General features: G+C 37.1%; 1 pseudogene; it reads left to right on the forward strand.

Moving 5' to 3' along the window:
* The first annotated feature begins 11920 nt into the window (after nucleotides 1–11920).
* On the forward strand, nucleotides 11921–13879 carry LOC120160611 (annotated as a pseudogene).
* Nucleotides 13880–17222: the final 3343 nt, after the last annotated feature.

The following is a 17222-nucleotide window of genomic DNA, read 5'->3' on the forward strand; positions in this document are numbered from 1 at the left end:
CGGTGTGTGGTGGCGTTCAGGCTTCTGGCAACCTTGATTTGATCTTGACCGTTGGATTGGGTCAGATCCAACGGTCCAAGATTGGCCGCGGCTGATAGCTCTTTGTGGGTTAAACAAACCCTGATTCCCTTGTTATATTGGCCGTTGATCTCTTTGTTGATCCAACGGTTCCCTGTTATGGGGCGCTGTGACATATACTAGAACCCTAATTTGACCTCTGGGCTGGATCAGGCCCGTCTGACTGGATTTGGACCTGTTTTTGGACCTGGAGGAAAAAAATATATGAAATTAAATTAAATTAATAAAATAAAATAAAATAAATAATATGATATAAACTATATAATATATATATTTCAAAAATACGTTTTAGAAAACTATATATTACATAGTTTTCAAAACGTTTTAAAAATATTATATATATAAGTTTTCAAAAATGTTTTTAAAACTATATATTATATAATTTCACAAAAAATGTTTTTAAAACTATATACTATATATGTTTTCAAAGTGTTTTAAAAATTATATAATATATAAACGTTTTCAAAATGTTTTCAAAACTATATATTATATAATGTTTTAAAAACTATATAATATATAAACGTTTCCAAAATGTTTTCAAAACTATATATTATATATATTTAAAAAAATATTTTCAAAAACTATATAATATATAAATTTTCGAAAATCATTTTCTGAAAATTATATATTATATTTTGTCAAAAACATTTTTACAAACTGTAATAAAAAACACAATAACTCCGGGCGAAAATGAGTGTCTACAGCTGCCCCTCTTTGTCCTTTTTCGTGGAACGAAAAATAGGACAAAGATAAAAAGACACAAATTTTCGTTCGGTGGAGTTGAAGAATAACTTCCTGTCGGATTGGGTTGCAGATGGTTCCTTCGTCGTGAAGTCGAGTCCACCTTGAAATGATATAGAATTGAAGCTGCAGTTCGGGATTTGAATCGGGATGTGGCTTCTCGTTGTAGTCTGCCTCGGTCTTTTCCTCGGTTTAAAGACTCTGATTGGAAATTCGACTGGAAAGTAGTTCATTGACTCCATCATGTGGTTGATAGGCCCTCGAGCTGAACGAACTCGAACTCGAAAGGTCTTTGTTGACAGATAGCTTTTCTCGACTTAAGCTATACTGCCGGAAAATGGCTTCTTGTCACTAAGGCACGGCTAGCCCAGGTCTTTTCCTTGACTTGAAAAACCTTGATTGCAGCCGGACAATAGTGTGATTGAGGTGTCATCGAGCTGATTGGAATCGAACTCAACAATTTTATTGACAGATAACCCTTCTTGCCTTGAGCTATTCTGTAAGCTTGATTTGCCTCTAAGCTATGCTGCAAATGATGTGCCTTGGAGCTGAGCAGAGTCGAACTCGAAGGTCTTTTGGTCACAGATAACCCTTCTAGCCTTGAGCTATTCTGTAAGCTTGATTTGCCTCTAAGTTGAATATAATCAAACTCAAAGGTCTTTAGCAGATAACCCTTCTTGACTTAAGCTATGCTGCAAATGATGTGCCTTGGAGCTGAGCGGAGTCGAACTCGAAGGTCTTTTGGTCACAGATAACCCTTCTAGCCTTGAGCTATTCTGTAAGCTTGATTTGCCTCTAAGTTGAATATAATCAAACTCAAAGGTCTTTAGCAGATAACCCTTCTTGACTTAAGCTATGCTGCAAATGATGTGCCTTGGAGCTGAGCGGAGTCGAACTCGAAGGTCTTTTGGTCACAGATAACCCTTCTAGCCTTGAGCTATTCTGTAAATGATGTGCCGTTGAGCTGAGCGTAGTCGAACTCAAAGGTCTTTTGTTGGCAGACAACCCTTCTAGACTTAAGTTGTATTGCAAATGATGTGCCTTGGAGCTGAGCGAAGTCGAACTCGAAGGTCTTTGGTTGGCAGATAGCCCTTCTCGACTTAAGCTATGCCGCAAATGATGTGCCGTTGAGCTGATCGTAGTCAAACTCAAAGGTCTTTTGTTGGCAGACAACCCTTCTAGACTTAAGTTGTGCTGCAAATGATATGCCTTGGAGCTGAGCATAGTCGAACTCGAAGGTCTTTGGTCACAGATAACCCTTCTAGCCTTGAGTTATGCTGCAAATGATGTGCCGTTGAGCTGAGCGTAGTCGAACTCAAAGGTCTTGGTGGCAGGTAGCCCTTCTGGCCTTGAGCTAAGCTGCAAATAGTTTGTTCAAAAATGGCTTCCCTTTATGGGTCGAAAACGGCCATGATTCTTCCGGTGGTTCCCCTAAGCTGGTCTGGGAAAACCTACTGATAAATTCTGACAGTCGGATATCTTCCGTCGTGGAATTGAAATCTGGCTTGAAAGTGTTAACTGAAAACATGCTGCTCCTGGTGAGTTTGAACCGAACTAGATTTGATCTTGAATTGGTTCTCGAACCCATCTGAAATTGGTTCTGAGATCTGTAGTTATGTAAAGTCGGTTGAGGTGTAGCTTCTTGCTGCTGAGTTACACCATCGTTCTTAAAAGATGCTTGCAAGTCGAGTAACCTTCATTCTGAAGTCGAAGCTTGACTCTGAAAGTTGCAAAATTATGTATGCTAAAATGATGAATGTGATGCACCTAAGTATGTCTAAGATGTATGCAACATGAATAAATTATGTGTTATTTCTTGGATGGAGTCTCGTGCTTTGCCTGCCAATCTGGTCCATGGAATCGATCGTGCCCCATTTGCTTCTCGAGCTTGGGCTTTACAGACATTTCATGTCTGAGATTGTTCTGTTTGAAAACGTTTTTCTCCTTTTTCTTGTTTCAGGAGAGAGAAATGATAAAAATGTTGTAAAGTATTGTTCGCAATTGAATCAAATTGTAAATGTGAGTTCAAAAAATATCAAAGGAATCAAGAGCTCTTTTAATGCTTTCAGAGTTACAAATCTTTGACAAATGTTCAAAGGGACGAGTCGGCTTTAGGTTGGCCTCCTTTCTAAGGTTTTTTGGTAAAAAATGTCATTTTAAATATCGCAACATGCTTTGGCACTTTAATTGGGTGCGGACAAAATGACGCAACTAGCATGATCAATTACTAGACCTTTTATCTCAGTCCTCTGAAATATTTCATTTGTTCAAGCTTTGTAGGCTCTTCCAACAAAGGCAGTGCAAAAAATATCGGTCTAAAAATGAAATTATTGAGTGCTTGTGTGTAGTCAACTATAACAGGTGTTCCTTAACTCCCTTAGTCCATTTTACCGAAAATTTCTTGCTTAGATAAATTTGATTTAATTTGGCGTTATCTGACTAGCTGAATCCATAAAGCCGGGGTGTTTAACCAATTGCTTTAGAGGGACAGCTTAATATTATAATCACAGATATCAAGTTAACTGAAGGGTTCATCTCATCACAGAGTCTTCAGCCTGACAAGAGCAGTGGAGCAAACACCGAATTGCCAAGTGTCCGAGCAATGTCATGGTTTGAACGTAATCTACTCATAAGGCCAGGGCTTTCAAGTTTCCTCTATAACCAATTGCCTTAGCGGAATAGCTCAGTTTTTACGGATTTAATTTCCTAAGATTGTCAAGAAGAACCTGTTATAGCCTAGGTGTTTTTGAAAGTCAAGGAATCTCATCTTTAGAGTTCAATTTTCAAGCAACTGACCTAAACTGGATTCACCTACTCGACTCTTTCATTTGTAAAGATCATCATCGTCATTGAACGTCTTAAATAACAAACATAGTAATTGTCATATGCAAATGATGCCCCATGTTGTCCGCACCTTATGAAAGAAAAAGGGTATATTGGTTAATTACAAGAGCGGGGTATGGTGTTTGAGGGTATATTCTGGATAAGGTCAAAGTCCTTGTTATTAAATCATGTTACTTCGTCAAAGATTCATAACTTTGAATCGTTTACAGAGTTTCTTAATTCAAATGATTTGCAAAGAATTACAAATTTGCAAATATGATCCATTGCTTAACATCTTTTAAAGTAACATAAATTTGATTAAAATGTTCTTACAAAAACTTTGAGAAAAGGAAAAAAAAATGGAAGAAAAACAAAGTCAAACAGAATGCCTCAAATGATGAAATGATATTCCTCACTTGGATGCCCCCAAGTTGTTGAAGTCGATCCAGTTCTGGTTACGCATCTTTTGTACGACCCTCTTAAATGCGTAACAGTTCTCAATTGTGTGCCCTGGGACTCCGCCGTGATATTCACAATACGCATTCTCGTCATACCACTTGGGGTATGGGGGCTTCAGGGGTTCTACTGGATATGGTGACACCACATGGGTGTCAAGAAGTTGCTGGTAAAGCTCTTTGTAGGTCATGGGAATAGGGTCGAAATGTTCACTTTCCCTCCTGGAATCTTGTTTAGAAGTACCTAACGGTACAGCCGCAGTTGATTTTGGGCTGGAGATTGTAACACCTTTGTTGGAATGTTTGATGTTGTTAACCTCTCCATCCCTCTCCCTCATAGGAGGCTTTTTACTGGCTTCCCCATCCTTAATCTTGCCTTGCTTTATGGCCGACTCAATCATTTCTCCGGCCATAACCAAGTCTGAAAAGCTTCCTGACGTGATCGCCACCAGATGCCCGAAGTATGGAGCCTTCAGAGTCTGCACAAAAAGTTTTCGGGTTTCCTTTTCATCTAACGGTGGATGAACTTGCACAGCCAAGTCCCTCCATTTTTGTGCGTACTGCCTGAAACTCTCGTTATGCTTCTTTTCCATGTTTTGTAGCATAACTCGATCTGGCCTTATGTCATTGTTATGCTTGTATTGTTCCAGAAATGACTTGGCCAGGTCCTTCCAGGTCTTGATATTTGATCGGCTTAGCTGGTTGTACCACCGAATGGCTGAGCCCGACAGACTATCCTGAAAGCAGTGGATCAGGAGTTGGTCGTTTCCTCCATATCCTGTCATCTTTCGGCAGAACATGGTGATGTGAGCGGATGGGCAACTATTCCCGTCAAACTTCTCGAACTCCGGGGACTTAAATTTCGGGGGAAGAACCAAGTCCTGGACTAGACTAAGTTCTGCTGCATCAATTTCATGGTAGTCACGGTCTCCTTTGACTATATTCATTTGGTCCTCCAATTGTTTGATTTTTTCCTCTATCTTCGCTTTTTCCTCTTCGTCCAAATCCGGTACATGGTAATAACCCGGATTGTTCCTAGGGTTAAATACAGAGGACAAGGGCTTTGATTTCGCAGCAGATGAATCCCCTCGAAGTTCTGGTAGGATTTCAGGTGAGATAACCACTTGCGGGGTAGGTTGTATAGTTACCCCTTCCGATGAACCTGCCCCAGGCGCACTGGTCTGTTGTAGGCCAACTAACTTGGCAACGATCTGATCAACCAAGGACTCTTGGTTCTTTGTGATTGTTTCTAAAGTATTTCGACTGTTCTGGTTTATTTTGTCTTCTAGCTCCTTTTGTAGTTTTAACATATTCTCCTCGATTTGTGTAATTCTGGCTTCCATCCTCTTCTTCTTCAAACGAGTGTTATGTGGATGGGGTGTGTCCAATACTTGAGGCGGTGTATCCAGTATTTACTCCTTTTGATGAGACATGCATATATTAGTTAATGTGAATGCAAAGAAAATAACAAAATGCAAAGAAAATAAGAAATGCAAAATGTCTAAATATATGATGCATGAAATGTCCGAGGCATTTATCCAAAAAAAATGTGCCTGTTATTCTGAATAACCCTTATTGGTGACAAAAGTGTTACATCTGAAGAGACAAAAACTCTTTTTGACGGTACAAATCCTGTACAGCTTCTGACAAATTGATTCGTCTTTTTCACTAGTTGAATATCCTGTCGAACCATTCTGGCTCCTTTGGCTAAAATGTGCAAATAATGAGATGCTTGCCCCAAAAAAGATCTCGAAGGACTGCATCTCCGACTTTCACTTTCTTGTTTCAAACGAAAGTGTCTTTGGAGCCTTCCATCCGAAGTTTGTCGACTTGTCTTTGGAATTCATCAATTAATGGTCTGCAGCTTAGCTGGGGTTCCGCCACTTGTTATCGTAGTTTTCAAAAGGAGTTTCTGGGTCAGCAACATTTTCCTCGTCTTGCCCCTGCAACCTTTGCTTATGAGTATTCTTTGACCACGGCTGTACTTCTGAGCTTTTTATCTCTTTGTATTATAACCCCTTTGTCCATTAATACAAATTATTCATGTTTAACAAACACATTTTTTGTGGATCAATACCTCATTTTAATGATGCGAATGATAAAAAAAAATGCCAAAGAATAAAAATGAAAGGAGGAAGAGAAACAGAAAAGTTAGTGAGATAATGATGATAATAATAAAAATGATGAAAATGAAAAGTCTTACCCCTCATGATAATCTACCCGAACATGCTTAATATTCCTACACAGACATGATTTCTATCCCGCATGCTAATTTCAAACAAATCCTAGCCGCATGTTTGTCTAGTTCGCATGCTTTGAACAGAACATAAAGCAGGAAACAAAGCATCCTAGGGTTTGGAATGAGGTTTTGGGGTGGGCTCTACTTCCATGTACTATCCCGGTTTAGGTTCTAAAAACGGTACTCGAGTTCTCCTAGCCGGTGCCCCCTTGGGCTTACCAGACCCTTAGTCCTAAGCTCATTACAAGCTTGTGTGGACTAAGTTAAACTCGAGAGGAAACATTCCCTTATGCCCGCACGGTGAATAAATTCACACGAAGACATAAGGTATATGAATCCCGAAGGTTACTTGCTAGGCCCATACGGTGAATAAATTCACACGAAGGCGTCGCTTTCGCCCCCACTTAAAAGGGTTCGGAGCTCGGGTATAGAGCCTGAGATGAAAACTTTGAAAAATCTGAAATCATTAAAAAATGTTAGTACAACTATTTATTTAAAAAAATAATCAAAGGTAAATAACTGGAATCGAATAAATAAATTTAAATTTAAATTTACCATTTTCGCATAAAAAGACAGCCGAAAATTAATTTCGGCCTGACTCACTTACCTGTCCCCAGCAGAGTCGCCAAGCTGTCGGAACCGTCTTTCGGTTGGGCCCCGGAATTGGGCTTCGACTTAGATTAATTGGATTAGAGTCGCCACCGACCATTTTAAAATGAATTTAGGTGGGTCGGACACCATCTTACCTGATCTGCGTTGTACCAGAAACGTGTCGGGTTCGGGAGTCGATTACGGTCAAGGAAGGGTTAGCACCCTTGAACCGCCCTTTCGGTACCAATTAATTTGTCGGTTGTCTTAGTTGCGAAAATTTAAAATTTAAATTTAAATTTAAAAACTCGATGCAAATCACTTACCTTTGATCAATTGGAATTTCTGAAAACAATGAGTCGAAGATGTTAGGGAAAAAAAATAACAAATAAGTAATGAATTAGGAAGAATAAAATAATAAATAAATAAATGAATATAAATCAAATGGCAAGAATTTTTTAAAAATACTAAAGTCAAAATAAATAAAAGAATAAAAAGATAAAAGGTGAAGAAAACGAGATAGGGAAAATAAAAATAAAAAATAATATTAAAATAATAATTAGAACGAATATTAAAAACGTTAACTTTTAAAAGTAAATAAAATAAGAGGAAAAAGTGAAAAGTGTAATATGGGAAAGAAATAACAATAGTAAAATAAAATAATAAAAATAGATAAAAAAAGGGTTAAAGTTTGAAATTAGAAAATGTTAGAAAAAACAAAATAAGGTAAATAAATAAAAGGATCAGAATGAATTAAATTGGACCTTGTGCACTGAAATTGATACTAAAACCAAACTGTAAAAAAAACAAAATTAGAGGGTTAATTCACAAAATATAAAAAAGTGTAAAAGGTGACCAATTTGAATGAATTGAGAAACCAGAGACGAAATTACAAGTGATGGCCAGATTGAAATGCGATTTAAACTACCAGGGACTGCGGAGAGAATTAAAGAATCTTCTATTTGCATAATGGTCCCTGCTATATATATATATACGAAAACACTCTTCTCCCCTTCATATATCCCATTTCTGATTTTCCTCTCTCTCTCCTCAACGAGAGAACAATATGTTCTCTCGCTACATCCTCTGTTGGTTCTCTCTGAACCAAGCCTCATATCACGGCCATGTACTCCGCCGTTCGCCGCCGCTCCGGCCACCGACTCCGGTGGCCGGAAAAAATCTAAATAACCTCAAGACGCTCCTCTCGTCTCCGTAGAACCAAAACCGTAGCCCAAATCACCAAGACCCCTATAGATCGACGTAGATCTAGGAAAATAGCCTCGACTTTTTACCTTCTCCGACGACCGTTCGCTTTTCCTGAAGTTCTCTTGACGCGTACTGTTTTTGCTATTTTTGCGTGTGTGTGTGTTTTGGTATTTGGTTATTGTGGTTTGGTTTGCCTTCGATATTTTGTTTTCGTTGGGTGTTTGGTTATTTGGTTGTGATGATATTCTGATGGTTCACTGTTTGGTTTCGTTTGTTGGCCGTATGTGGGTTCTGTTATTGGCTGATGGGTTTTCCTCTGTGTGGCTTTGGTTTACCGTTCACGTGTGGTTTCACTGTTTTGTTTCTCGATCGTTCGATGGCTTTGTGTTTGGTTTCCCCCCCCTCTGTGATGGTTGGCCGTGGGTTTTTATAACCCACGCCGGCCGTTGGGAGTCCCGACGATCTCGGGATCGTGGTTGGTTGGCCGGGGATTTCGGGATCGTGGCGTTCAGGCTTCTGGCAACCTTGATTTGATCTTGACCGTTGGATTGGGTCAGATCCAACGGTCCAAGATTGGCCGCGACTGATAGCTCTTTGTGGGTTAAACAAACCCTGATTCCCTTGCTATGTTGGCCGTTGATCTCTTTGTTGATCCAACGGTTCCCTGTTGTGGGGCGCTGTGACATATACTGGAACCCTAATTTGACCTCTGGGCTGGATCAGGCCCGTCTGACTGGATTTGGACCCGTTTTTTGGACCTGGAGGAAAAAAATATATGAAATTAAATTAAATTAATAAAATAAAATAAAATAAATAATATGATATAAACTATATAATATATATATTTCAAAAATACGTTTTAGAAAACTATATATTACATAGTTTTCAAAACGTTTTAAAAATATTATATATTATATAAGTTTTCAAAAATGTTTTTAAAACTATATATTATATAATTTCACAAAAAATGTTTTTAAAACTATATACTATATATGTTTTCAAAGTGTTTTAAAAATTATATAATATATAAACGTTTTCAAAATGTTTTCAAAACTATATATTATATAATGTTTTAAAAACTATATAATATATAAACGTTTCCAAAATGTTTTCAAAACTATATATTATATATATTTAAAAAATATTTTCAAAAACTATATAATATATAAATTTTCGAAAATCATTTTCTGAAAATTATATATTATATTTTGTCAAAAACATTTTTACAAACTGTAATAAAAAACACAATAACTCCGGGCGAAAATGAGTGTCTACAACGGCAATGACATGGCTTCCTCATCAAAACGGCGTCGTTTTGGCACGACCATTTTGATGCTCAAAAAGTTCAAAATGACGTCATTTTATTGATGAAAAAAATATTTTCATAAGATTCGAACCGTATATTTTTAGAATCTAATACTAAATATCCGACCACTAAGCTAACTTAGTAACTTAGTTTTGTAGACCCGGAATTATGTTCACCATTTTCCCACTGAATCAGGACGGAACGAGTGATCTCAGTGACTGTGACGGTGGCCAGGTTTAATCTCATGAATTTGGATTAGATACTCAACGCGAACAGTCGGCCCTATCCAGTTCTTTGCATTCAAATCAAGAACCATTGCTGCACAAACACACTATTATTTTATCTTAAACTGTTCAATCCACAGGGAAATTGAATTCCTGCAATGCAGAAAGCATTATAATTTTAATAGAGAAAACTTTGCATAAAAAATCAAATGCACGACTAATTTGTAAACCCCAAATACAGTTAAAGAAAAACCCTTTTTCCTTTCAACGTTTCCAGCATTTTTCTCAGCAACCAAACATACAAACGTATATCTCCAAAAGAATCAAACACAAACACATACTCAAAAGCAACCGATTTTTCACTTTGGGTACACTGAATGAGGGAAGAAAATTTACCAGTAAAAATTAGAAGAAGAGCAACAGCAATAACAGCGGCAATGCGGAAACTACAAGACTAAAACACCGCGTTTTGGAGTAGTTTCCAGTTTCCATAGTAGACGAATAGTTTGTTAAGATTATACCTAAGTTCTTAAGTTAGTTTGGTGGTTGGATATTTAATTTTGGATTCAAAAGGTCTACAGTTCAAATCTCATGAAAAATATTTTTAATCAACAAAACGCCGTCGTTTTAAACTTTTTGAGTATTAAAACGGTCGTGCCAAAACGGCGTTATTTTGATGAGGGAGTCATGTCATCTCCGTCATGGAACAAAGATGGTATATCATCGTTCCGTTAACGGATTAACGGCAAAGTGATAAAATTTCAGTGAAACATAAACGTTCGTACTAAATTGGCTAAATTAAAACGTCAGTGGCATTTTCGAGCCTAAACTTAAATATTAGTGGTATTTGACGTAGTTTACCCTAATAATAATAATAAAGCCTTCTCGTGATTAACATAATCAAAACCGTCCACAAAATCTGATCCTCCGGACAGCCATAGATCAAATGGGTTGGGTTTATCGTCCACAAGTTATACAGACTTCAAAGTGGTGGCCCGCGGCGGCCACTTTAACGGTGGGACCCAGAATTCGTGTCGTCTTTTTTTTTGAAGGATCGTGTCGTCTCGAACCAGCGAAGAAGGGACATTTTTCTTCTTCTTTGTGTGATGGAATTAATTTCCCATTATTTATATTTGAAATTGACCACCTTTACCCGATCATTTTTTGCCACGTTTATCTTTACAATGTAAAGTGTATAAAAATCTATGTGAGTTGTCAATATTTAATTTCTTTTATTGTATATTATTTTATAAACACTAAATTTGTTTTAATAAATATAATTTAATATCTCAACTTAGTTTTTAGATATAATCATGACGTTAAAATATTGTAATTATAGTGTGTTATTATTATGCGCATAATTATATATTTATATAAATTATTCTCATGTTTGAAGGGATGTATTATTTAATTATGTTATTATTTAAATTTATTAAGTGATTTTAATGATTAAAGGAAATGTTGTTATTTTTAGATATTTTAGGTTTGTTTATTGTGTTTTTATGATGTATGCGTGTTATCAATGGTTAAGAAAAGATTTTAAACGTATCTTACTTTATAATTATCTTAAACTATTCAAAACAATAATTATTTAATGTTGTAAAATAAGTGGAACGAAGCAATGAGAAAAACAAGAATAAGAGATACAAGAATGACGAAAGATATATGTATTATTATCTCAATACAAGTTGTGTAGAAAAACTTATACACCCTCTACATTTATAGTCATAACTAGTAGATGTAATATATAACTCTAAAACTAATGGATACTAAAGAACTAATAATAATATACCTCAAAATTTTATCTTATAGATAAAGATGAAGATCTATATAAATAAATATTTATAACATTTAGATTAGTTAATGATGTTATAAAGATAAAATTACACTAAATTGAGTTATATGGGTTGGAAAAGTATAAAACTAACTTGGAGATAATAGAGATACCAATAACCAAAATTCTAGTGTTACAACTTACAGGAAGTGTTCTTTGGAATTTTGTTCTTATTGGATTTGTACGAGTGAACACCATATGAGTCTTGGTCATGGTCCATAATTGAATTTCATGACTGTAGGCCAGTTAAACGAGACCAAAGTTTGAAACTTGATTAATGGGCTTTACCACATAACTCCCACAATTCACCACCATCATCTTCATCTTATCATCTCCCTATTATGTCATCTAATTAATCCCCACCTCTTCAGCCTCAATTTTATTTTATTTTCCCAAACTTAGAAGCAAAAAAACAGAAGTTTTGCCATGGCAATGTAAAGAACAGAAAGTAAAAATATATATATAAAGGGAAATGGGAAGGATATTTGTTGTTGAGCTTGATTGAAGGTCTTATAGATGCAGGTTTTGTAGAACTCACTTGGCTCTCCCTGATGATCTTGTTTCCAGGGTACCCACTTTTTTATTTTCTTCCCTTGATCTCCTTGTCTTTCTGGGTTTTTCATATCTCAGCCATTTTCTTTGCACTTATCATCTAACCCTCTTCTTTTGATAGTAAACGTCGGTTCTTCTAGCTATTATTGATGGAACAAGGCTTAAAGTTGAGAACTTTTGATGTGTGGATCCTGTTGTGTTTAACAACGTACCACTAGGAACATGATAATTAACAGTACTACTGGTTTTATGGAGTACATTTGTTGTTCAAATGTAGTTGGCATTTAAGGGAAGGTTAAATAGGAGAACCTCAAAGTTCTTGATTTTGGAGAATTTGGGGGGGGGGGTGATTTGAAATTTCAGTAAAATTTACGATTATTTGGAGGGCTGAATTTCAATAAAATGTGGAACTTTTGAGAATCAATTGAAGAACAAGAGTTGCACCAAAAATACTTTACCTGAAGGCTTCATTTTCTTTTAAGATGGGGATTTTTCATGAGTTGATGTATCATTTATATCTTACCTAAGGGTCTTGTGTATTCTCAGGATTACCACGCCTAATGATTTGTTTGCTTTTCCGGTTAGCTGTGGTTTGATGTATCGATTACGCCTCGTGTCTTCTTTGTATGGCTTTAATTAGATTCTTTAATGCACCGGCTGCAAAATGTGAACTGAATTTTTTCAATCTGCCTCCTAATGAGGCTTTGCTTTCTCGGGATATTGTTTATGATTTGTAAGCATTGCTTTATGCTGTATAGAATGTTAAGACCTGTGTGAAATTCTTTGTTGTACTATTTTTTCCTCCCTTGCATATATTGTTGATCATTGGTTTATTATTGAAAGCCCCCGGATCCGTCTGTGATATACCTTAGAGCTCAATCATAACATTACACATACACATTATATATAATAGTGCAAGCAAGGACCTTTCGGAATAGGAGAATACAAAAATTACGAATATTGTTCCCCTAGCCTGATGTATACAGATATGATTTCATCATTTTCCATCGACTCCATTCTAGATACTAGGATGTATTCAATCCTCAAGACTAAACAATATATAAATTCTGCAAAAGTCGGTTTTGCTGTTTCTCTCGCGTGCATATTTCTGTTCTGTGTTTTGAGATGTGTATGCAGGAGTTGTATGTGCACTTAGGTTCCTCTCAATGCATGCCTCGGTTCTGAATGTTTTTTTCCTCTTAAAATTCTGATATTAAACAACATACACAGTTGAAACCCATGCTAGATTGCTAAGTGCTAACGACTTGTTTTGGTTTTCTCTATTTCCTCGGTCTTTCCATTGTCGCCGGGGGAATGCTTTCCTCTTCAATAATGTGTAAGATCTCTTAGTTCTTTCAATGATTGGTTGACTAATTTCTTTTGCCATTTTATTTTGTCGTGATGACCTTATAGTTGTGATTCAACCACCTAAATCTGCTTTAAAATTTACTATTACGCCGCCATGAATCTTCAAAAATCTCGTGTAAGTGACGATCGAAGCTTTGAGTTGCTTGTTGTTTAGAATTTCATGTTCCAGGGTGAACATAACAGTTGGAGCCTTAGAAGAGAGGTTGATGCTATCAGGAATGCATACTGTGGCAGATGTATTTTGCTGCTGTTGTGGGCAAATTGTTGGCTGGAAATATGTAATTTCCCGAACAATTCGATATTGATTTCAAATCCAGTACCCGAAACACTAATCATAACCGAGTCTCACTAAATTTCCCGAACTTTGCTTTTGCTTCCGCATGATTGTTCGATCTTTTCCGGGCAGGAGGCAGCACAAGAGAAGAGTCAAAAGTACAAGAAGGAAAATTTGCCCTTGAGAGGTAAAACGTTTTTCCCCATTGGGACGATGACTTACTCTTGCCAATGAAACATCATGTAGGTTAATCTTAATCCATTTTTTTTGGGCATAGAACAGGGGAAGGATCGTCGATGGTATCGACTACTCACCGAAAGTATACATCGATACTTGTCCTAGTATGAGCGACGACAAAGACTAGGATGTAAACCACTGTTTCTGAAGTAGATCTACAAATATAGCAGGTGGAATGTTCATGTAATAATTTGTTATGGACTGAATTTAGTAGAGAAGAAATATCGAAGAAGAAATAAGAGAGATTACAGAAAGAAGTTTTCATTCATTCATTTCATGAGCCTCCAATGCTCTACAAGCAAGTAATTTATTTAGTTACACTTGTAGTACTGCGAATCTAGCTATGCCAGCTGGCATTTACAACAACAGACTCATAACAGAATGGTTTTGTTTCATTTTTCTTTTCAGCAGGTATTGGCCATCTGGTCTGGCCCTTTCCAGCGTTGCTAGAGTCTTCCCAGCTTGCTCCAGCTCGTCGGGTAATATCCTCACCTGACCATCACATGTTTTAATTTCCAATTCGCATTTCTCAATCCCTAATTCATTTTCTGAATCCCCAATGCCCTTCGCTTCGTGCTTCTCCTCCTCTCTCTCGACCATGACAATTCCTCCCCCTTTAGACGATCTTTGTCCCCAAGGATCAAAGTATCGTATTTGTGATAGCAAGACCACAAAATCCTTCCAAGTTGCAAAAGAAGGAAGTCCATCCCAACTAATTAGCCATTGCTTATAACCAACAACACCCAATATCACATGGATAAAATGATCCATAGGATGCGTCCTCGAAACATGTCCCAATCTCATCAATACAACCTTGGCTAAAATCACTTGTGCAGTCCATTTAGGCAACTTATTCGCATTGTTCTTTAACTCAGTAGCCAAAACCGCACCCCTTTGAGTCTCCAACTTCTGCCTCCAATTAACACCAGAGTACTTGGGACCAAACTCATTAAGTGCATTCAAAGTAAGGAAAGACTTCTGGTTATTAACCTCAACAACACTCTGAATCTCACACCGAGCATCTAACTGCATATCATTATCAAGCTTCCACCTTTTATACCTATAAGCAACAAAAGCCACTTCGTCGCCTTCATTGACAAACGGATTTAGCTCATCGAAACTAACCTTATTGCCATGCCTAACTAAAACCTCCTATGAAAACTTCTGATTTATATCATTTTTCTCTTCTGCAAGTTGGGACAAATCATCCTTCGCAATAGCCAATAAGTCTTCAAGTAATTTCATAGTTGGTTGGGTCTCTGTTAACTTGCCAGCCAGGATGCTAGCCTCTTCCTTTACTTCCCTCAACTCTCGTTCAATATGTGTCTTGGTAGACTGACAATAATCAATTGTCGGTGGGGCCTCTGCTAGGTTTCCAACCATGGTGCTAGCCTCCTCTTTTACTTCCCTCAACTCTTGTACAACATTCCTCAGACAACCCACATCAACAGTCTCATCAAGCAGATTCTCGAATTGAAAAAAAAAATTACAGCAAGGAAGTCATTGCTATCAATCCTGATGTCCTCTATACGAAGAGTTTCCTAATTTTGAGCTGTCATAGCCTTGTACTGAAATGGAACAAAAAAGAGCTTGCAATAATTTGCCAAGCAACAACCTGTTGCCTCAATCCTTTGTTTTGTGCGGAAACCACATTGGGGAAGCACAATTCCAGTTATGCATAGCTTAGGAGGCTTACCAGGTCTCTTCGAGAGATGTTGGATAAAAATAAGCCACTGAAAACTATATAGGATACTGAAATCTACAATATGAAGGGAACTTGCGTTCCCAACCATGTGGTAAATCATTTTGTCTCCATACATAATTGGTAGCTTATTAAACTGATAAGCACTAAGGTATCCTTTGTAAGACTTCAACATATCAGCAAATGTTGTCTTCTTGGAAGCTAGAGATGCATAAAAAATTTGTATTACAGTTCCACTACCATCCAAGCATGCCTCAAGGTTATTCGCAAAGACTTGAGCCAACCTCTGAGTTCCATTACCGAGAGGAGTAGAGTTATATTTAGTTTTCTTTAGTATGTTATACACATAAGAACCAGTCTCGCTATGTGTAGTATAGCAGCTTATAAACCCCCACATATGTATAGCCTGAAGGAATTCATTTCTGTATATAACCCACCTTTTTGTAACGAGCAGAACAATTGTTGGTCTACAGAATAAACTAATTTCTCTTTTAGGCACACTCAAACTCCTATCAAATTGAATCATCTTCCATCTCATCAACAACAGTCGAAACAAAAAATGATCAAAGATTTTAACATGTTTGTTAACATCCCTAAACATCTTGGAACAATTTTCTCTAAACGCGGATAGAAGTAGATAGTTGGAATTATTGGAGTTACCCAGAGAAAAATCAACTATGGAGGGCGTAAAAGTAGCAATTTGAACTGATATAGGCAAACCTGTCTTCTCAAACAATGGAAAAACTATTAAGGGTTGTTTCACATGGCATTTATGCTACAGGATTCCAACATCAAGAACATCCGAAGGGGTAGGTGCCATTGAAATAATGTATGCTCCAAAGTTGTATGCTGGAAGCTCTACCAAGACACTAAATGTATCCAAAACATCAGTAATTTCTTCTATTTTAGAAAGATTAACACCAAACAACGGACGCTTTCCACTTAATTCAGATAGTAGCCATTCCTGTCTTTGTTCTTCAGACTACTCACGGTAGAGACTGATTTCCAAGTGTTGGATAATGGCTTCCAACACATTTGTATGGCGGTTATACTCTTGACGATTGTTAAGTCTAACAAGTGAGAGGCCAAAAGTTGAAACTTGCCTTAAGAAATCAAGAAGATTTCTATTAGCAATTGATCGGTCACCACAAGAGCAAAGTGATCTATAATATAGTTTAAGAGGTTCCAGAAACTGCTCAATGTTGGTGAAAATTTCTTCATCGGGAATGTCAGATATACCATGAGATAACATTTGGCGAGACCTTTCACGTTTCTGATACAACTTATCCCTAACATCACCAAGAATAACACGGTAGGGTTCATTTGGAGGAACTTGTTTGCAGAACTGTTGATGTTTCCCCGAGATCAGTTTGATATATCGAACTAGACTGGTGTTCTGATGCAGCCTTGAATCAACCTTTATGGTACTAGTATTAATGACATTGCATCAATTACTTTTTTCCCATTTTATCAAAAACTTGATACCCATCATTTGTGCCTTCTATTGCAACAGGTAACGATCTCGTTTCAGGGCTGTTTTGGTCTTGCTCCACCGCCGTTCCTGTCAAGACCCCCAATATCTGCTCCATGTAGCT

This window comes from Hibiscus syriacus, unplaced genomic scaffold, assembly GCF_006381635.1.
Source record: "Hibiscus syriacus cultivar Baekdansim isolate YM2019G1 unplaced genomic scaffold, ASM638163v2 tig00111392_pilon, whole genome shotgun sequence".
NCBI lineage: Eukaryota > Viridiplantae > Streptophyta > Magnoliopsida > Malvales > Malvaceae > Hibiscus > Hibiscus syriacus.